The sequence below is a fragment of the Aethina tumida genome, chromosome 1 (assembly GCF_024364675.1).
Source record: "Aethina tumida isolate Nest 87 chromosome 1, icAetTumi1.1, whole genome shotgun sequence".
NCBI lineage: Eukaryota > Metazoa > Arthropoda > Insecta > Coleoptera > Nitidulidae > Aethina > Aethina tumida.
In genome coordinates, this window is record NC_065435.1 from 74,695,308 (window position 1) to 74,718,089 (window position 22,782).

At 32.8% G+C, this 22,782-nt stretch overlaps 1 protein-coding gene and 1 non-coding gene across 2 annotated transcripts in view; one reads left to right on the plus strand and one right to left on the minus strand.

Moving 5' to 3' along the window:
* The window catches only part of LOC109603900 (uncharacterized), a 207,846-nt gene that overhangs the window by 108,328 nt on the left and 76,736 nt on the right, over nt 1-22,782 (minus strand). The gene's annotated exons all lie outside the window — the stretch shown is intronic.
* On the plus strand, nt 7,991-8,063 carry Trnam-cau (transfer RNA methionine (anticodon CAU)). Its single transcript has one exon. It is a non-coding gene; the product is annotated as a tRNA-Met (tRNA).

Below are 22,782 nucleotides of genomic sequence, written 5' to 3' on the forward strand. Positions count from 1 at the left end.
ATCCTAATCTAATTAGTTATTGACGGAAAGTTTTTCGGTCCAAAACTGTTTTATTATCGGCTCACGGATCTCATTAGCAGTGATCACTCGGCCGACGGTGGACTAAAGAACGGCTTAATTAAGGAAGAAGTGTCGAAACGGTACACGAACGGAATACTGGTACGATTTGCGCTTTTTTTACGGTCGCAAGTTAATTAAGTAAGTGTGTCGGAGGCACAATGCGGCCGTAATTTATTTTCTTCCAGTCTATTTTGCTATTTTAATGTCGATTGCGGCGGTAACGATTCAGGATTTACTGGCGGAAAATCGCCGTAATGGAATTGCGCCTCTCTCCCACCTTGAAATGTTAATTGTGTTCGCGGATTTTGTTGTCGCACGATAAAATCTCGAGTTCGGGCCCGGATAAATCATTGAATGCATCCAGGAACTCGTTATGTAGGAACGATAAGACGAAATCGTCGCCCGGAGTCCGTCACGTCCGACGATCGTCGTCGCCAATAAATAAAGAGATAAATCCGGAGGAAAAGCGCAAAATAACTATAGCTTTTAGCTTAATAGGACTAATGATCACTGTGTGTCTTCTCTCGGCTTATCTGTCTGGATTCGATGCCCCGCAGTACCGGTAATTGTCTTTCTCTCGCTGGTCGCCGGTCCATTGTCAGATTAACTCTAATTGCTCCGAATACACACTAGAAACGCCAAATCAAAATGGTGCCGTGCCTTTAAATGTATTTTTTAATTCGGCGTTCATATTTCACGGATTTGGCGCGGCGCTTTCGAGTGGCGCACGCGGTAATGGATTTAGCCAGAAAGGCATTTGCATTCGCAATAATGTTATTGCCTTCATTTACATACAGGACAATTATTTATGGTCCAGTGCCGGTTGTGGATTTTCTCTGTCCCGAGGCGGAACACCGACGCTGCACACTTCGTTCCCGGTGTAACGTTCAAAAACAGTCCAAATCTCTCAAGACAATAATGACACTAGTTTACACGAGAAAACGCCTCACGTCTAAATGAACTTGTCTACGGGCTGGAGAAAAAACGTGTCTCAATTTTTAAAGACGTGAATTAAGGGATAAATAATTGCATTATTGTATTTTTTACTGTAGCAAAACCAACTTTAATGGGGAGGAGTATGACCCAAAATACGAACAAAACCATTAGTTAACATAGGATTGGGAGATACTGAGATTAAAAATAAAACAAAAGGCAGTGAAAAAATACGTAATGCGTCAGAAAGAATTAATCCTCGGTATCTCCAAAACCATGCAGGCCTATGTTCATTAAAGCCATTCTTCATATTTTAGGCCATACTACATCCCCTTTATGCGACACTCTTTTAATACCATGTATGGTGACCCGCAGAATTCGAAAGTTTGAATGTTTTTTTTAGAGTCCCTTTTATAAATATTCGTAACTTTTCTAGCTTTAAAATGACTGAAAACAGATTAGATATGTATAAAAAAGATTTTATTTAATTTTATTTTAATTATTACTGATAATGTGATAGTCATTTATAAATGTTCAATAGTTAGGGATATTGAAAAAAGTATGTAAAAATTTCGTTATCATTGACTTTTTTATTATACCTTTTATAATTTTTCATTAAGTTCTTGTGATTTTCTTTTCTTTTTGATAAAAATATACACAACTTAATATAATAACATAAATCAGTAATTATTATTTTTCGTCCCTTCTACATCGAAGGTTATTCAATTTTTCTTGGGGTATGTCAGCGAAATTTTAGCACTAAGCTCTGAAAGATTCGAAAACCACCTCAACGAGTTCAAGCACAATCCCTGAGCGTTGAAGATGAGCATTATCGTCCACAAAAACGAAGACCTCGCCAATAGCAGCTTGAAAATTTGGTAGAATACATTAATTAATAATGTTCCTTGCGTATGTCGGACTGATTGTCGTGCCTTGACATATGTACGACCATTATAACAATTTTTTCCCATACAATAATGTCTAAAATTCTTGAGTCTTGGAACAACTTTTCTGGACCAGAAGCAAATTAGACGATTATCATTGTACAGCCTAATTCTGTTTTAATTGCGAGGAAAGCTCTCTAGGACCCCTACTGGCATTCTATCACAAATATCAGTCTTCATGTTGGGTAGTTTTCTTTAGTCCACCACATCTTGATCTTTCCGAAGCAGAGTCACATTGATAAAATCAAATACACTTTGAGGGAGAAATAACACTTTGTGCAACATGGAGTCTACCTGCGATTTTGACCTGATTGACTTCATATTCCAACATTCCAATTGCTCTCTCATCTGGAGTTAATTTACGTCTAGACACAACTATCCGAACAAATTTTCACAAATATCTGTGGAAACACTACTGTAATCAGTTATAAACTAAATGCACATTGTATTGTGTTAACTTGTTTGGAAACATATAAAGTTTTTTTCTTTTTCGTGTTGTTTTCATATAAATTAATAAAATATATTGCTATATATTCATTTGATTAAAGTGGATACATTTTAAATGATAAAAGTTTAATATTCGTTAAATTTGAACATGAGTATATTTAGTAAATAATAAAAAGAATACAAGAATAATGAAATAAAAAATTTTGAGAGCCGTAATTCACGAGAACAAACATCGAGAGTATCTTTATCGATTGTACAATTATTAAAGTATAATTCTTTTTTTTATGAATTTGTATTTCAGTTCACAGAAGAAGAAAAAAAATAGAACAACGCCGATATATCAGCCTGAAGTTTTCTAATTTTGCTGATGGCGAGGCCGATGATGAAATTATTGGACTATCAGCTCTGCTACTAATGCTGATATCGATGAATTAATTGGTCGAGCCCTAATAAACTTTTTATAATTATATGTGTTACTGTGTCTACGAGTTTAGAATATATGTTACATATATATTATAGTAAATATTAAGAAATGACAAGATTTTTTTGTTTGTTTTCTGTTATTCTTAATGCTTAAAAGTTGAAACATATGAGAAGACGATGAAATAATTTTCCTTTTACATTCAATTATTGATAGTTACCGACATTGGATTTGCATAAATATTATTTTTGAACAATATTTCGAACCATTAACATTTAAGACTTTTACTCCAGAAAAACTGTTTTTCGTATATATGGCATCAGAAATTTCTCAAAATGTAAAACCAATGCAATTTTGGTATAGGTACAAAAAATATTCATATAATTCGTTTGTGTTTTTGTGTGTTTTTTTTTTTGAAATAACGATGAAATCGAAAATCAGTTGAATATCCAGACACAGCAAAACAATCGGTGGAAAAAACACGAAAAGCGTTATTAATTGGCGCGGCCCATTAAGGCCGCCCCACTCGCTCCCTGTTTCTCTTTCGTCTGGCGGAAAAATGTGCCGCGTCCTAATGAGTCTTATTTACCGGAAGTGGCTGCGCTCGAAGCTCGACGACCGTGTATTTCCACGCCGCCATGAAACTGCGGCATTCCCGAAAAATCATGCCTGTCGACACGTGTGTGTGTGCACACGTCTCGGTGTTGTTCCGCAAAATCAATCAAAATTTCAGTGCGTAATTACGTACTTTAATTTTAGCCAATTAGAATTTCTCACATCTCACACCTTTATTTTTATTCGAATCTCTCTCTCTTTCTTTTATATATAATCTACCAAGATAATAATATTTATTAAACATATTATAAATATGTATATCTTTAAAATTAATTAAATGAAAATTAATTAATTAATTAATTATTTTTATTATACATAAGATCCTACTTATTTTCCCACATTTAGTGTAAACATATTCTGTGGATTTGGTGTATTTGCTCGAACGGCTATTTCATGCAGCAATGTGATATTTGCTCTTGTGGGAAATTCAATCATATGATTGTTGTTGAATGTAGCCGAGAGGCAACAATATGCATTTAATATATTATTACAATTTAAATATAAAATAGAAAAGTGCTAAATTAATGTATTTGTTTTTAAAAATTGGTGCTTCAATTTGTAATACAGTGAGGTGTAAAATGTCTCTCACTGATAACTTTTAAATGAAACATAATTTCAATATCGAATAAAAAATGTGGAAAATGTTGTCAATCTGATTCCAAACGTATTTTTATTCTCTATTCAATGCTATTCTGCTGGCTCTGAGTGATTCACTTAATGTGTGAAAGACCATTCAGTATTTATTACTAAAAATTCAATCTTCCTTCAGAAAATATGTATTACAAGCCAATATTTAGACAAGAGAAGATAGGTTTAGTATTTCGTTTATTTGTGAAGTTGTGCTTATAATCAGATGGGGGTAAGTAAAAATTTAAATATTTTAATTAATTTTAAAAATAGGAAATGAATATTTTATATACAAACATATACTAAAAACCAATTAATATTAGAAAATAAGGTACTTTATTGTGAAAATAAATTTCAATAAATTAACAATTTATTTCATATTTATATTTAATATATTTCATAAAAATATTAAGATTTTTATTGTTCATTTATATGTTCTTTATATTAAATACTATTAAATAATTTTGATAACCCACATATTAATATCCATTATTCTCCGGATACAAATTTTCCTAAAAATCAGAAACATGTGACTCTTAAGACGAAACAAAATTTCTTTTGGAACGACACCGTCTGGGGTTTCCGATTCCAGGATTAATTCGCCTCAAATATTTGTTTAAGGTCTGTCTTCTTGCGATGAACGCGTCGTTTGTTACATTGCAAATGATATAAGCAAGTTATTTTTAAACCTGACGCCGTTTTTTTTTCTTGTGGCTTTTCGACGTTAATTTGTCGCCCGATCTATTTTCGGTCAGTCGGCCGACAAATGACTACGATTTTAATGAGCCGATCGATGACAATGTTTTTTCTTTGGGCGTTAATACTTTCACATTTCGACGCTCTTTTCCTCTCTTCCCATTTTTTTCCTAGGAACGTGACTTGTTCATTCGGAAATATTATACGAAATAATGAAATATTAATTGAAAAAATTTCTTATAAATATAATTATCAGATACAATATATTATTCTGATATATTTATTAAAATTTTAACATAACACAATGGCGGGTTCGGGTGTCGGAATATCTGCTGACGTCTTCGGTGCTCCTTCCACCTCTTACTAGTATTGTTCCGTGTGATTAAAATGATCAAATGTTAATACTTTATATTTACCAGAGTTACCTTTGTGAAAAAATCAATCAATTAATTAGTTAACTTACCAAAGATTGATTCATTACACGGTGCGTCATTCGAAGTGAATAATTTGAATTCCCTTTATTAAATAGATTTAAAAATATTTTCAATATATTTTATTTTGACCAATAATATTATTTGAATATTTGCAACTCTAGGCATTACATATTTAATAAATATTTCCAGTAAACGCATTTTATATTATTCAAATATTAAAAGTGGAATTAAAATTAAAATTTTTGAATTAGGATCCAAATATAGTTATTAAATTAAAATATTACAATTGAAATTGTAATTAGAATTAAAACTAAAATTACATAAGATTGTGTATTATTAGAATATTAAAATTAGAATTAAATATTAAAATTGAAATTGGAATTGAAATTTGGATTGGATCTTAAATAATTAAAACATCAAAATCACAAATAAAATAAATTATACTGCACGTCTTTTAAAGTGAATAATTTGAATTTTCTAGATTAAATAGATCTAAAAATATTTTCAATATGTTGTAAAGTCAGTATTTTAAGGTTATTTTATTTTTTATATATTTAACAGACATAAAAATAAACATTTCTTTTCTTGAAAAATGTTTATTTCTAAAAAGAGCATTTTGTGGATTTGTACACATTTTATTTGGTTCATTCTTAATTTATTTGTTGCTTAGCTCTATAAAAGGTCTGGAAGATTCTTCTGAAGATCTTGCCGCTATAATAAAAAATTTTCGAATATGGCAATCTGATTCAACAAGTAGCCTAAATATATAATATCTCACAAAATGTAATAAGTCGCGAAATCGTGGTTGACAACGAAGACCGTTTTCTGATTATTTATGCTAGACGAAATCGCACATTCTCCACATCCAGGTTTCGTCTGTTAAATAACATCGGGCTGCTTGTAGACCATGGGCCAACGATAAGCTCCTATACACTACAGTCGAATTTTTCGTTCGTATTGTTTCTTCACAGTTGAGTCTAGGTTTAGACAGTAAATCTAGGACGTGAATGTGGAGAGAGATGTTATGAGCAATCCATAACTCCAACTGTTGCTTTTGTGGTGGTTCTGTAACAGTGTAGATGGATTTTTTTTAAAATACGTATGGAGATGCTCATATTAAATCGAGAAACTATGAATGCTCAACAATATCACTTACTCGGATGCACCGGCTCCTGCGTTCACTAGACTTGAAGTCTTGGACTGTCTTAAAAAATTTACACACGAAATCACCCGTCTTAAAATTAGGAGAAGCTTGCTAATGCTATGGGTCAAAAATTTATTTGTTCATTATTTTTATGTATGCCAAGAAGGTTGGAATATGTTAAAGCAATTATGGAACCGACCAAGTACTGATTGGGAAAATGTTGCGTTAATATTTTGTTATTTTTTTAAATTTTAATTAATTTTATTTTATTAATTTTCTCAAGGAATTTTGTGATATTAGTTTCATTATTAGTATAAAAGTTCTGTTGTTACAATTTTGTTTATTTTATGTAGGAGATTACATTATATATTAAAACTTATTATGATAATACATTTGTTACAATCTAATGCCATTGGTACCTAGAAATCGATCGATTTCAGCGATAACTAGTTGTGTTGTAAAAGAGGATAATTTTTTTACATATAAATTTATTTAAATATGTAACAATTTAATTGTGAATAAATTATGTATATCTTCGTAAATATAGCTTAAATTTAACTGTAATAAGAGGTTAAAAAATCATTTTCATTAGATCTTATATTTGACTTTTATAGAAGTTAAAATAATATAATTTTTGCTATCTGAGATATAAATAAAATAGTTTAATAAATGTAACAAATTTAAATTAAAAAAAAAATAAAGTATACTTACATAATATATGGTTTCGTAGCAAAATTACAATTCATTTTGTAAAAATTTAACATTTTTTTAATAACCCTTTTCATACCATTCATAACGCTTACACAATATTCTTGTTGGTGTCAAATGTAGTATTTTATTTACATCTAGATAATATACAGCTTTTATAACTTTTATTTTGTATCTCAGCCGTACCAAATAAGTACAGAAGCAACAGAAGTTTAGTCTACATTTTCGAGTTAGTTGTCTATTTTTCTAAAATTTATTATATTTAAAAGCTATTTCAATTGCTTCAAAATCCAAAGGCAATATGTATGTTAGGTAAAGATCCTTCAACTAAGCAAATAAGAAGTACCGTTTATGTCTTAATTAATTGAATGCCAGAGTCAATTTCCGTAATTTCATCTTTGCGAAGTTACATTGACAGACATTGGAAATAATTAGGGCGTAACACGCGCGCCAGGTCCGCGGGACGATGTTAAATAACAGGGCGATACATGTTGTGGCTGTGTGTAGGGCGCAATTTCAATAATCGAGGCCCGCATAATCAGCCGCATAAACTAGTCTCCATTACCATATAATCCCCCGCCATTAATTAGTAAACTGTGCCTATCTCTGACGCGCTCTCTCCCTGCGTTCCCGTTATCTTTATCCCGTGTGTCGTCCCGGCGACCCCGGTTCCCGTCGCCGGCATCCTTATCAATCGAACCTGCATCTCCTGTGTTTCGGTTTAAAAAAAAGATCGGTCGATTTGCATTCAACGAGTAATTTCGGACGGTTCTGGTGTCATTAGTTGATGTACGCACGCCTGGGAACGGAAATCGTGATGAATTAAGAACTTGTACGGACAATTAGTAGGAATTAATACGTTCTCGGCATATTAATGACGATTAATTTCAATGCATGTTATTCATTTCGAAAACGATACGAAACAGCCCCTCGAAAATGGATTTTAGAAAGTGGTACATATGCCTCGGTAGCGCAGTAGGCAGCGCGTAAGTCTCATAATCTTAAGGTCGTGAGTTCGATCCTCACCCGGGGCAGAAATCTTTTGCAAATGTTCATAAACTTCAAGCACCATCTTTTATTTATATCCCGTTGGAAATGATAAAGCATATTTTTGGTCAACGTCAAAATGAAATGAACATGTTTAATAATCGTTCCGTCCTGTCAGACAATACATTAATATTTGTGATTTCCATTTATGTATTTTAAATGCAGTGATACTGAATTAATCAGTTTTTGTTTGCATAATTTAATTAAATTTCGGAATAATACGAAGTCAACAACTTAATTTATGACACAGCTGACAAATTTATATTAGGCGCGACGTTTCCATTACATATTATCTAACTCTCAACTATTCGGTATCAGACACATTTTCTTTAATCGCAACCCCCATGAAAACTAAAATAATAACATTACACTTAAAAATAGGGAGAACGCGATTATGTTAATTGACGAGCCCGGGAGAGATGTACAAAGCAAACCGAATTGTTGCGTATAATCCCATCTGCGAGAATCATGCGTGGACGTTAATTTTTTGAACGCACATTCCTCATAATCCCCGCGCTTTAGGGGGCGACCCGTGTAATTCCCCCCGGATACGTTGCGTCCCCCGAAACAGATGGAGGATCCTGTTATGGGATTCAATTATTCAAAATGCCATTATTTAGTCATTTCTAGATTACCAGTTGTTCTCTATTATTGCGCCGTAAAATCATCCGTTGCCGAGAACAATTTTATTAACACTCGTTTCAATAGAAATTCCGGGAGTAAAATTGCATTCGCGTAGGTATTGTGTTTAACAAATAGAACATTAGCGTTCTGGTCGTAAAACGCGGCGATAAAAAATGTACGATTTTATCTGCACGCCACGAGATGACAAAGGGGATGACTGCGTCCGGAATGCTCATAAAACTCTTGCTTATTCAAGATATTAAATATGCAAACTGTTCACGATGGACGAGAATCCATATTTAAAACTGTTCAATGAAGTTTAATTCAATTTTGAGCTTGGAGCTTGTTAATTTTTAATCTTGCTAAAAGGATGGAAAACAATGGAGATCGAGAAGAAATTTGTTTGTTTGGAGTTGTGCTAGATTTAATTAGTAAATAAAATTACTTCTTCATGCACAATCTCATTAACATCAAATGAATTATTCACACTACTCACAAACCTGCCAATTTGCACACTTTTCAAGTGTCGGAGGGTGAAATTCGATATTCCTGGTAGAATATGTCCTTTATCTTTTGGGGGTGTTAGTTCCCATGAGGGTTACGTGATAATTAATTAAAAAAATGAAGTCGTCTCGACGAACTGGCACATAACGAAGCCCTATATTGTTATTTATCACATTTAGATTGGTTACAAATGACCGCAATAACTACTAAACCCTTTAACACGATTTCTCGGTTAATCCATGTGGGTCATTTTTTACTATACATGTCTTCATCAATATGCCATAATGTATTTATGTCAATAATAAAGTTACATAAGTTTATTATGTTTCTAGTTTACTAAGAATTCCACTAAGTCATAATCGATAAACAGAAATATGAATTACAAAGATGAACGAGAAGATTTAATTAAAAATATATATAAAACGTACGTAAGTCGATGTCATAACTGAGGGTCTGTTAAAATTCAATTAATATTTAGTCCGACCGAAACGTGATATATTACATTTTAAACATTCTGACGTGCTTCTGTAACCGGAGACGTGAATGTGGCTTATTAACCCAAGTCGCCCTTATTTTTTTACAACGTGGATACAATTAACATCATCCCTCTTTAATGATTTATCTAACCCGTATCTGATTACAACCTGCTGCTTAAAATAGGATGTGTTTTAGCTGGAAAAGGCTTTGTATGATTTCGGCATTATACCATGCATGAAGATGCCGAGAATAAATAATTGTTGTGCTCCAAGATGGATTTCTGTGAATAATTTACGCGCCAATTTGCGAAAACGTGCTCGGCTCAAAGCTTATGATCTATGAATATTTGAACCGTTTCGAAATGCTTGCCGAAATTATTACCGTTATTATTTTGAAGTAATTGATGGGTTAATAAAACAAATCGTAAAATTTTTAACAGGTAATTAATATAAAATTAGTCATTACTGTTGCGATTTATTGTTCGGATCGTCGTTAATTATAAATAACCCAATTTGTCCGGACGGCATTGCAAAAATATTTTTCCAATGTTATTTAACATAACGAATTCGTTCATTAAACTATTGCGATTTTAATTACGGTAGACTGTTTCAAGGGGATAACGAGGTTTTCATTAAATCACCAATTTCAATGGAAAAAAATAATTACTGTATTGGTTAAGGATCAGGACGTTATGCTCATTTTATCATTTTGTACTATTTGTTTAGTTTAATTTACGAAAATGTTTGTTAATGATATGTTTTCAACTAACCATTTCATTTTGATAAGTTTGTAAAATTATAATTTTTTATTTATTTTATTATTATATGTTATATTATTATGAAAATACAGTGAAATTGTAAAATGTTGCTCCCTGATGAATATTATAAGCACAATCAACAATTCAGAAATAACCAAGACACCAAAACTGTATTCTGGTGTCTAAATAATAACTTGTAATATTTATTTTTTGTAGAAATATCGATTTAATAACAAACACTGAGTTGTTTTGGTAATTTATTTAACAAATTATTATAAATAGTTTGGTTTTAAATAGGGTGGATTCATAACTTCTAAATAAATCGATTTCTTAAAAAAAATTCTAATAAAAGTCCAACAGAGAATGAGATAAAAAAACTTAAAGCAGATAAAAATTATTTGGGTTGCAATAATTGAAAAATTAAAAATACATAAAAAAGTTGTTGAATAAGGTTTGTTACAAATTGTACTATTTTTTGTCTCGTTTTCTGTTGGACTTTTATTACAATGTATATTATATTATTAATCGCTCACTACTCACCCTGTAATTACTCTCCCGATTTAAACTAGTAAAATAACATTATATAAAGATAAATCACAAGAACACCCTTCGCATTAAGAAAAATTTTTGCTAGACCCCACAGAGTATTGGACAGTTTGGCACATATCTACTATATAACAATATTTGTTAGATTGACAACATTTTACATGGGTTTAATTACAGTTTCATATATTGATCACTATATAATAAGTCTAATTTTTGTAATTACTACGAATATTTAAATTTGAAATTTTTTAATAAAATTAAATTATGAAACATAGCCTTATTTAAATCTCTTATACTAGATTATATGTAGCGACATCTATGTTATATAATAAAAGCAAAATTTCTCTGTGCTTAAACTTATATGTAGTGTTGCCATCTAGTTTCTAAACTTGAAGTTGTTAGTGTTCAGATAGTAGAACACTGCGAAAATTTAAGCATTCAAATGACTGGTGGCGCCCTCTGTGGTTCAATAGATAAACTTTGAGAAGCGACGCTCTTTTTAAATAGCATCTACATACAACCGTTTGACAATTCCAAACTAGATGGCGCTCAAGCATCCAACCCCCCATTGAATTCAAATGAAAAATTCAGCGGGGTCTGTGAACTGTCCTTACACACGCGTGTGTAAAATCGAATCTACTCTGAATATTGACGTGTCCGTCGCAGATAATTGATAATTATTTATTACTGATTTTTGTGGCGTGCGCCACGGAAACATTCCGAAACATATGCACAACAAACAACCGACGTGTGGCTTCGGGGGATTGTAAATTTCCACATCGGAACTGTGGAAAAAAATAACTCGCAAACTCAATATCAACACCTGTAAATCAAGCATAAATCGCGCGTTCGTGCACGCCAATTTTAAACTGCCGAGGAATTCTAACTCTCATACGAAATATGTATAATTCCCGAGCCGCCGTAAATCACATGGAAAATGCAGTTCCAGGCAAATTGCAACCAGGTATTTAGCGCCGCGCGAGATTTATTTCCTACTTCACGAATTGTATTTAAGATAAAAAAAAAATAGAAATTCACAAAACACGGGAACGCGCACTTCTTTTAATTATAGCCCGAATCCTGACGTGTGACGTACGTACAACGTAATTGATAATTGAAATCAACTGGGGGAGCAACACACAAAGCTTTATTTAGTTCACTCGCTTTTCTAAGCGGTCGAGAGAGAATCTTTGAATGCCACTTGAAATAATAAAGGGATCCGCGTAGTCGACTGCTTTAGTATCTCATAATGAACTTTACGCCAGAATTCGACAGCTTGTAGCACAAACTGTAGCACACCAAATAAAACGGGGTCCGAAACAGTATATTAACCGGCAATGATCTAAATCATAGTGTTTTACGACGATCGTAAAAACGCTCTTGAACCCTTTCCGCTAATAAAAGTAAATGAATTTTTATTGATAAAACGCCGGATTGTTCTCATCTGGCCCCCGTATTGATTTTAGCCGCTCGTCGATTGCGCTTTTTTCCCTTTTTTTCCGATTAATGAGTGACCGAGGCTCATTCCGAGGGAAATTTAGGTCCTAGGCGGCGCAGGAGAAAGAGACCATCAGTAAAAACTTATTTATTTCACGACGGGAATAATTAAAAATATATAATTGACGGCACAATTTCCAGAAGCGAACTTTTTACGACCCTTCTTTTATTGGTGCGAAAGAATTTCACAATCATTCTTGCAATGTAAAAACATTTATGGGCCAATTCATGAATTTAATTATGAAAAAATAATTAAAAAAAATAACATTTATGTGTTCTTTATGAATGAATATTAAAGCAGATTGAAAGAGTTTATCCTGAGACTCCGCATAATCCTTTAGTTGTTCCAACATTGAATTTATGAAAGCTCCGCGCATTTAATTAAGCCTTTACGACCGAAATATGTAAACCAAAACTAAAAAGCAACGCAACCTAAACCATTTTACGACATTATCTTTTGCGTTTATTATTTCGGCCGTCCATTGTTCTTCGGAGGGACATATAATTTATTAGAAGCTATAATTTCGTCGGCATCGTGCAACATTATGAATTTTCGCAAATCGTGTCTATAGTATGGGATTACAACAATTTATCTTTTGATTTAAACATTTACATTGTTTGCATCGTTACGAAACCGGCGGGAATCTAATAATAAAATTGCGGCGACGTTAATTAAGGAACGTTTGGAAAACGTAAATTAATATAGCACTCCGTAAAAAAGATTAAATTCGGACGCTGGAATTCGATTCGAGAGAAACGTAACTCGTTTAGCACAAACTATCTCGAACACAATCGCTGCAAATTTTATACAACCGGGAAAAATATTACTCGATTTGATAAATGGTAAAGGATAATTGAAACAATAATTTATTACAAAAGGCGCCAAAGATTAAATAAAAATTTATTATACAAAGTGGCGTAGGATACTCCAGTTTCTACAAAACGTAGTGTTCATTTTTAAAAAATGGAGAATGCGCCGGATAAAATAATATTTTTATCAGAAATCATTTCATAGTTTATGAATCTTCAATTGTCACTATTGTTTGTGATTATGTCGATTACCTGAAAAAAGAAGGAATATGAGAGTAACTAAATAAATCTTTATTGTTTTGTTTTCTTTAATTTCTTTCCCATCCGTCACGTACAGGTATTAGCAAAGTTCTATTCTGCATATAAAATATCAGTCAAGGGAGAATATGTTCTACAAAACAACATTTATTAAAATAGACAATGTGGCAGACAAAATAATAATATTATAGAGGAAATTTGTTGATTTATTTGTTTACAAACTTCCAGTCGTGAGTATTGAATTTGATTGTATTCATTATCCAATAGAAAAAGAAATATAAAATTACATAAATAATTTTTTTAACAGGATTTGCTGTGTATTAAAAATTAAGTTATTTGTTATAAGTACTTACATTTGTTACTATGGATTTTAATTGTTGTTCTTACCTGAAAAAAAGAAAGAATAAAGAATGTGGCAAACAAAATATTATTTTTATAGGGAATTGTTTGATTTGTTAGTTTATAAATTTCCACTCATGAGTATTGAATCTAATTATATTCATTATCTGAAAAAATCAGAAATACGAAACTATGTAAATAAATCTGTTTGCCTCTTGAATTGCTGATAAGTTAATCAATCAGAATTTGTTATCCACTAAAGCTTACGCTATATGACATAAGTATTTATATTTGTTAATATTGATTTGAATTGTTTTTTTTTCTTAATTTATTTTTAAATCCATCACGTACAGTTATTAGTATCATTCTTATTTTTCTGCAAATAAAAACGTATATCTGTCATTAAACATTTTCACAATTCATAAAACACTGAGGTATCACGAAAGTAACCGTAACTAATCAATCAGGACTTGTTGTGTGACAAAGGATACAACAGAATAAAACGTAGCATTTATTTTTTAAAAATGGAGAATGTGTTCTAGAAAACACCATTTAATAAAATAGAGAATGTGACACACGAAATAATAATATTTTTATAGTAAATTGATGGGTTCCATTTGTGAGTATTGAATTTGATAGTATTCATTACCTAAAAAAATATAAAACAAGGTAAATAAATCCTTTTTGTCTCTTGAATTTTTGATCACCTAATCAATCAAGATTTATTGTATATCAGAGACTACGTTATGAGCCATCATGTCTTCATTTGTTAATACTAATTTTGATTGTATTTCTGACATGAAAGTAAAAACGGAATATGTAAGTAAATAAATTTTAACTTTGCATTGTTGATTAGCTAATCAATTAGGATTTTTTGTGTGGCGAATAATAAATACTTTACTCCATAAAACAGATGCACAATTTACTTTAAAAAATGGAGAATGCGTTAGTTCTATAAAATAGAATTTACGTTTAAAAAGTAGAATATGGGCCAAATGAAATATTAATTTTTATAAGAAAGCTTCTGCTCCGTCAATTGCTAATATTGATTCTGACAATAATAAGGAATATGATGAGATAAATAAATAAATTTTCCTCTTGGAATGTTGATCAGCATCAGCTAATCAATCAGGATTTGTTCGTTTGTTGCAAGTGACCCACATCGACGCTGGTCTTTTTCACCGACAACATTATCCCTCCCGCGGGACCCTGTCTCGCCTCACCCCATCAATCCGCCCCCGCAGCCGAGTGTATCGCAAACGACAGCGGTCGACGTTTGTCTCGCAATCGGAGCAATCAATTCCACCGGCATCCGTCATTAGAGAACCCGATCTCCTAGTTCTCTGTTCTCTGATCCCCGATGTGTGTCTGTGTGCGTGTGCTGATCGCTGAGTGCATTTCGATGTTCGGGTCCGCGCGCGGGAACGGGAACCGGCCGCCTCCTCAACCCCCGCCGCCCATAATTCATCTTTATTACGCCGCCGCCGTTAGTTTTCATTTGACTGCGGATGAATATGGAAATGGGCACGGGTGGCGGCTTTGGCTCCGGTCCACCGCCGCATCCTGTTCTTCTGCACCACGCAAACTTTCATCGGAATAATTACTAAAAATCTTTACGATTTAAACTGTTTATTGCAAACACTCGTCATATCGAGAAATTCTAATTATTATGGGTCGCACAAAATGCGGTTAGGAAGTTCGAATTGTCGCCGGGTTGTGTGCAAACTAGTTCTCTCGCCACGGCAACTCATCAATACCCGTCCTGGAATACCTTCCCTCGTGGGGTGACATCTTGCACCCTCCAGAAATGCACCCGGTCCGGATTGTTCCGGGACACAATGACGGAAATGCGATATCGGGTTCGATTTAAATACTGGCGTTGGGAAAAGTGTGGTTTTTGTACGTCGCGGGGGAGGTTGTACTTTTGACGGATGCGGTGGCGGTTATTGAAAGGCGGGCTCTACCCCCATTGTCGGTTTATCAGAAAACCGGCTTGTCAAACACCGACGCCTATTATTAACTTGATTTTGCCCCAATCTGAAGGGTGCGAATAAATATGTCTATTATATGTAAAAATTGTTTTCTCCGACGCGTCGGCGAGAATCTAATTTAGTTGAATTTTACTCGAGATGTGATAGTTTGGATGGTACGCTACTGTTGGGCAACGGTTAAAGTGGTGTGAGCACATTGTATGCATCTGAACGCGTAATCGACTAATTAATAGGGCATATAAATCACCGCTTATTGCTCAATCCAATACAGGAGTCACACTGCTTGAGGGGTGTTTGCGAGGGGGTCGAATGGGATGTGCAACGGTAGTTTTGTGTATCGGAATCTGGCTTCTTTGTATGTTATTAATAGCCTTTGTACAGGTAAAGCGAATACAACAACTGTAAACGGGGTAAGAGTGCAAATATTGGTGCGGGAATTGGATTGGGATTTGCTAACCATCAGTTTTCATAAGCCGAAACAATATCCCCCCAACTATGTCAATCACGATTGTTAATCAACAAAGTAGCAAATAATCACTATTCATAAACCTAAATGCCTGAATGGAAAGGCAAACACACAGTCGGGTCCACTCGAGTGAATGCCCCGCTGTGTTCCCAACTACAATGTTACTGCTACTGCTGCTAGTAGAGAAGTAGGGGTGGAGGTGTTCGTCCCCTTTGCATATTATTACTGCCATTATTGGATTCTGGAAACGTTCCTGCACCCCCGCAATCCAACTTGTATCGTTTGTCACCTACGACGACGACGACGACGACGACGACTCGAATTAAAAGTGTGCGGAATTAGCGATTTTTTTCAAATTAAATTCGAATTCGCGGCGAGATGATGTCATCAATTATACCCGTCATGCCGTGCAATTCGTATTCGGCTCTCTTTTATTAAAAACGTTGAATTATTGGACCTGGTCGGTGTATATTGAAAAACGAAGCCGCCGACCACCCGCGGCGCCTACATTAATATTAAAAGCAAATTGCCAATCATAATTTGTCTATCTATGTGATGAGTTTGTTTAATCAACTTCGATTTATATTGTGGTATTCGATCAATATCATTGTAATATTGTCTATGGCAAAGATTTATAAAAATAATCATCTCTATACATAAGCATTTAGTATACATCAAATTATGTAAAAGGTTCTATACATTCATCCTACAACACTTTTCTACTAATGATTTTGAACCTCTAATAATTCTAAATGATATCATACACCTGCATCACTCAAAGGAATTTCCCGAATTACTTGGATCCAAATATTACTATATCCTGATACCAATATTGCCTAACAATTTATAAAAGCTTAACTCTTTTTGATTCTTTTTTAATAGCCAATATTATCCAATAGAAATAGTTTCTCAATAACTAGATTTGTTCGAAATTTTGCACCCAAAAATTAGTACAGTAGAAAAATCACTGACAGCAAAATAGCCATCGTCTGTGCTTGTGCTATTTTCAAAACAACAACACGTGTTAATTTTTGTGCGTACAGGATGAAATTTATAAAAACTATATTTTTGTTTCTTTAGAGTATAAAGAAACAAAAATATAGTTTTTATAAATTCCATCCTTCAGTAATCTTTCTACGCTGCCGGAAAAAGTACAGAAACAAGTACGTCACTAACTTTGTAACTGAACTCTAAACTTTTCTCAAAGGAATCTTCCGAATTACTTGCATCCAGATTAAACGAAAAGTATACACTTTATTCAGATACCAACATTACATAATTATTCCAGTGGCCTTTCTAATTGGAACTAGGAAAAAAAGAAATTGTAATAATGTGATATAATAAATATCACAAAAATTAGTTAAGAATTCATTTTTCAACTCATATTGTAAACAAAATATATTTGTAATAGCTTGAATCTTGAACTATAAAAAAGACTTATTTAGGAATATATTTTTTCATAAATACTTAATGTTATATTTTTCTTATGATGATATAAGACAATTGTTGAAACATTTGTGGGGATTCAACAATCCTCAATGTTTAATTAATTGATCTAGAAATGTATAAGAGTAGAAGGAACATCAATAATTTCCAACACCAATGTATTTTTTTTAGCTTATGGATTAAGTTATATATATACAGTTGTTAAATAATAAGTATTATTGTGTTGAAGCTGGTCAGTCCATAGAAAACTAGATAGTAAGTTACTTAAGAATAAATAATATTTGGCAACGTTCTTTAGAGACGTATGTTTACGTAAGGGGGGACTTTTAGGATTTTCTCATGTTATTTGATGTGTTTTTTATGAATCCCGGAAATTGCCTGGATGAAAAAAATTGCATTTATTTCGTTTAACGATTTAGTAAATAATTTGATTGCTTTTAAAATTTGATAATATAATTGCAATAAAATGGAATGTTTATTTTTATTGGTTTGTTTAAGAAAATTTGAATTTAATAGCTAAGGTTATTTAAGACCGATCTCGTAAAACTGTCAACAGTTATCTATAAAACTATTATCTTCGGTTCCGCAAGATGAAAGGAATTATTTAAAAGGAGGAAAAAGCAAATTGCCATTTTATGTGACTTGCATAAAAGTTTAAGTGCAAATTTTCCAATATAAAATTGTCTGTTATGTTCTACATTGTAGAAGTGTTGATCTAAACAACATTCTGGTGTGTATGAACATATTTTATAGTTTATTTATCATAAAACAATAAAGTAACGCTTTAAAAATGTTGATCTATCAAAGTTTTATTGATTTATTTCACTTGTTACATTCGGAATATGTTATAAAAATACTGACAAAACGATTCAATTTTCTACCACACTACGAAGGTCACTCAATATTGTATTAAACAATCCTCTAGTATATTAAACGAGAAAACATCTAAAAAGACCATTTTGGGGCCTGGTCCCCCGATTAGAAAGATGATTTACCGTCGTCCACACAGAATATAAACCGATTCTGTTCCATTCCATTTGCCTCCCATCGGCCTTTTTATGACGCACCAAGCGGGAATTTTGGCGCCCGCCATTCCCCTCCGCCCCAAAAATAAAACAATGATTGCAAATCAACGTGTTCCCGATCCGGATTACGGCCCCGACGAGACGCAATTCACCGGGGGTGGGCCACTTTAAAATAAATCCGAGTGCAACTCGCGCAGTTTCATTGTCGGGGGTGCGGCCGAATTAAAAATAGTTAAGCAATAAAATTGGTCACGTTGTACGGTGCAGAAGAGTCACTAGGAAAAAATGTAAATACGGATTTCGGACTGGGACCCTTTTTCGAGACGCGGGGGTAGGTTGACTTAAAAATAAATCCGGGGAAATGGATAAACGTGCGTAATTTCCTGCGGAGGCATTTCATCAGCGCGTTGCAACGGGGTGCATACGGTGCATTTGTGGGGGTGTAAGTGAATCAAAAACGCTAAAGGGATGTAACCGGGATAAGCGGGGATGTGACGTGATCGATATTAAAACACGGGGGTGTTTGAGTTTGTGGTGTTGGGGCCAATAAGTTTAATTGGAACGGTGGAAATAATTTTACTATAGGCGGCACCCGATGGATTTATACTTTCGCGGACTGCGAAAGTCACAACTAATTTAGAAACCTATTAGTAGCAGGTGGATGGTTCCGGTTTTAATTGAAATTGAACGTAGTGTAAGGAAGTTCGGAGCGAACACTGATTAATCTTGCAGTTTGGCCGAATTTCCCTGTTTACAATGACAAATATTGACCTCAATATTACTCGACTCGTCTCAGGAAACGTGGAGCGGTGGAAAGCGAAAGCGATTGTGGCTACCACATTGAAATTAATTTTTCAGCTGTGCCTATTATCGTCTAATCACTCGATTCGAGACTTTTACGATCCGACTGAAAGAAACCGGGTCGCGCCCATTTCCCTGATTAAAAACGATCCGAGGCAATTTTTTTCGCACACCTGTCGGCTCGTTTTCAAAATTGATAGTTTATCGCGCGGCCCGAATCAATTTCGGCAACGCCGAAATGAAAATAAGTGTCCGACATTAAGGGGCCCGAAACCGGAGGCCCGGTCTGAAATATCGGGCCAATTTCGCATCTGAATTGCCCGCTGCGGTTTTAAATTAGGCCGCATTTACCAAAACCCCCGGTATTCATTGGATTTTTCGCCGGGAATATCTTACTGCCGAAACTGAAAAGTCGAACCAATTAAGTTTTAAGGAAGGAGCGAAAGTGATTGAAACTTCCTGAATCAAACGGTTCTCCTTGTAACATTCAAATAGCACATATAAAGTTCAATTAAAAAACTTTTAAAATTTATGTATTTAAAATTATAAATGAAAATGGAACTGGACGAATAAATTAAGTATAAATCTAGTATTATTATATTATATATTCCAGTCTACCAAAAAATAAGATAATTTGTGCTATTTTTAATAATTCATAATAAATATAAATTGATAAGAATATGATTTTTATTTTTTTCACACAACTATGAATATGTATAATTTTTTATGAAATTTGGTATATACCCATTTCAGGGAGAGTTTAATCCAGTGGTGTAGTTGGATTTGCTATAAAAAATTTGCTAATGTAATTTTTCAATTTTCATGTCCAAATAATTAGGTTTTGGTTTTGTGCCAAAAAATGTGACATTTCATCTTTAAATACATATTTTCATGCTGCACAATTGAAAAAAAAAGAAGAAATTAGTATTGAAATTGGAATTGGAACTGAAATTGAAATTCGTATTGGAATTCGAATCGGAACTAAATTGGAATTAAAGTTAAATTATTATCACTATATTTTGTTTAGGAAAGCAGTAAAAATGTAACAAAATATTTTGAATTAAGATAAGATAAGAAGAACAGATCGGTGAAATTATAAAAATAAAATTATCAATCAAATGAAACTATCAATCAATCGTTGGTGGGAGAAGTGGTGGCATGCGCGTGAGCTGCGTGTGAGCTGCACTTGGTACTGGACAGTACTTGGACATTGCAACATTATTTTATTTTTCTAAAATAAAAGTAGCCTAAGTTACTCCTTATTACATCAGCTACCTGCAATAAAAGTCCTGTCAAAATCAGTTCAGCCATTTCAGAGATTAGCCGGAACAAACAGACAGACAGACAGAGAAATAAAAATTGTAAAAAATGTTATTTTGGTGTATGTACCGTATTTATATTCATATGCATGTAGTAAAAAACGATTATTTCAATATTACAAACAGACACACAGACAATTTTATTTATATGTATAGATATATTAAAAATAGACCTATTATTAAAATATTTAAATTAAGATTTAAACATAGAATATATTAAATTAAAATTTTAACTGCCGTTAGTCGTTGTCTTCAATTGAATTGTAATTAAATTAAAACTGAACTTGATATTATATTAACTATTATGTTATTAATATATTAAAAGTGATTCACATAAGATTGAGTATTAATAATATAAAAACTGAATTAAATATTAAAATTGGAATTGGAATTGAGATTTGGATTGGATCTTAAATTATTAAAATATCAAAGTCATAAATAAAATAAATTACATTGCACACCTTTTAAAGTGGATAATTTAAATTTTCTAGATTAATTAAATCTAAAAATACTTTTGATTTTGATCAGTAATATTATTTAAAAATTTACAGCTCTAGACGGTCGGTCAGTATCTTAAATTTGTTTTACTTTTTATATATTTAATAGATATAAAAATAAACATTTCATTTCTTGTAAAATTTTTATTCTCAAGAAGTGCATTTTGTGGAATTTTGTATTCTTTTCCTAAGGAATTGAGTGACTTAAAAGTTCTGTTATTGCTGCAATTTTATTTTATTTCTGCAGGAAATGACATTGTTTATTAAAATTTATTTTAGCTATATAATGCAATTGATATTCTGATTTTTGAAATATCATAATTCAAATTATCCATCCCAAAAGATGTGTATTACAACTAAAAATAATTTTGAGTTTAAAATATAAATATTGAAATTGATATTAAGTTTAATATTCTATTATTGAAATATGAAAAGTAGATATAAATCTAAATCTAAATCTCTAAATATAAATTTATTATATGAAAATATTGAAATTAGAACTAGAATAACAGATTTCTAGTGAAGTTTAGAATTAAAAAATTAAAATAAAGTTTAAAACTGGTTCTATTGTTTTGAACTACAATCTAGCTAGTGAAATAAAATCATTAAAAAAAAATAATATGTTTTTAATGTAACACATTTTTTTAAATGAAAATGCTACAATTAACGTAAAAGCGTAGATCGATAAATAATGAAATATAAATAGCGAGCGAAATTGATTTTGCCGTAATTAGAATCCAAGGTATTATTTTTTCCCTTTTTTACGATTTTCCGTTTTTATGGATCTCACTTTCTTGGCGGGGGATTACATTTAGGGAATTAAGTAATTACTAGGTGGAGGATTTTGGATTAATACTCCTCGAGGACTCTCTTTTGCTCGCCCCCACGTTAAAGGCATCCCCATTAAATATGAATGCGAAAATGACTTGAGCACATTTACTCAACTATTATAAAATTGTTTAAAAACATTTTTATTTGGCGGCATTTAAAAAAAAAAGAAATAAAATGGCAAATCCAATGGAAATCAATGAACGCCAGCGTCCAATAAATACAAACATCAGCAACATACATCATGGGAATTGGCCTTTTAATTTTTATATATCACACGCCCTATCAATAATTAAATCGGTGCGTTATTTATAAAGCATGAATTTATACGTTTTTGCGTTCGCCGTTAAATATTGAGTGCCGGTCATATTGTGTTTGTAATTGCAATTCTGGAGTGAACAATCGGGACACAGTGACCCGTTCAGTTTTTTTCAATTAGAACAGTGGCTGCATAATTCAGCTGCTGCTCATGCACCGACCGGCCGTCTATAAACATTTTTAGGAAGCGCGCAACTTCTGGC